Source organism: Triticum aestivum, chromosome 5A, assembly GCF_018294505.1.
Source record: "Triticum aestivum cultivar Chinese Spring chromosome 5A, IWGSC CS RefSeq v2.1, whole genome shotgun sequence".
In the NCBI taxonomy this organism is placed as follows: Eukaryota; Viridiplantae; Streptophyta; class Magnoliopsida; order Poales; family Poaceae; genus Triticum; species Triticum aestivum.
In genome coordinates, this window is record NC_057806.1 from 703,278,203 (window position 1) to 703,279,324 (window position 1,122).

A 1,122-nucleotide genomic window follows, 5' to 3' on the forward strand; every position below is an offset into this window, starting at 1 on the left:
AGCCGGACAAACATTATTGTAATAGACAGTCGGAAAGTCGTCGTGCTAAGGCCCAATAAGACCAACGCGCCAAAACAGTAGCCGCTGCTGATGAAGAGAAGCGTAGATCAGAAGGACATTTGTCATGCAATTTGATTGGTCTTGAAAAACTGAGTAGCATTTAGCATATTTTTTCCAAGGAAAATACTTGTATTAGTCACTTACCAGAGCTACCATAGTTCTTACAGAGTCTAACAACCTCATCACGGCCAATCCGATCCACACAAACGGTGCCCCCAGTGGTTCTATCACAATTTGCCATCAAATGGCTTACATCATTCTGAGTGCGACGAATATGAGTAATACAAAAATTTCATTGTTCCATGACTAAACTAATCCTAGGGACAATATAATCATAGCGAGATATGTCGAAATGTTAGCGTACTCACAACTTGTAGGCAATCTGTTTCAGCGACAACTGGGAGTCGAATCCATTGCAGAGCAAGCATCAAACCTTCCTTAATCGCTGGAAGTTTGGCCTCGATTGGCTCACACTGCAATTCAGTAAGTGCTTGCAAGCAGAGAAAACTATGGAGCCCAGCTGATCTCAGATGACCATGCTGCTCCCGCATCATATATCATCCTTGATAAGAAAAATAAGAAGATGAATTTAAGCAAAATGTAAAGAAGGATAGTAAATTCATTTTGTACGCTACGGATAAAACTTGTAGGAAAGAGTACCTTACTTACAAATATCCCCTTCAGAAACAGGGGTGACCACGGTGTTACAATGACACACATAGGCTTATTTTTGAAGGGGTTTACGTATGTGCCGAAAGGTGTGGGATTTTAATTCTAGTCGGACCTAACTTCACTTAGGTTAGTCACCACCACCAAATTCACGCGTGACTCAAAGAGATATATGATACATGGGGAAAGTGATTTTCATATGTGCGGAGATCTATTAGTGCAGAACCGGGCAATAGCACCGGTTCGTAAGGCCCTTTAGTGCCGGTTTGGTAACCGGTGCTAAAGTGTAGGCACTAAAAGCTCCCCCCCTTTAGTACCGGTTCAGCATGAACCGGTGCTAAAGGGCAACCACGTGGCATGAGTCAGCTTCGAGGGCAGGGAGCCTTTTAGTAC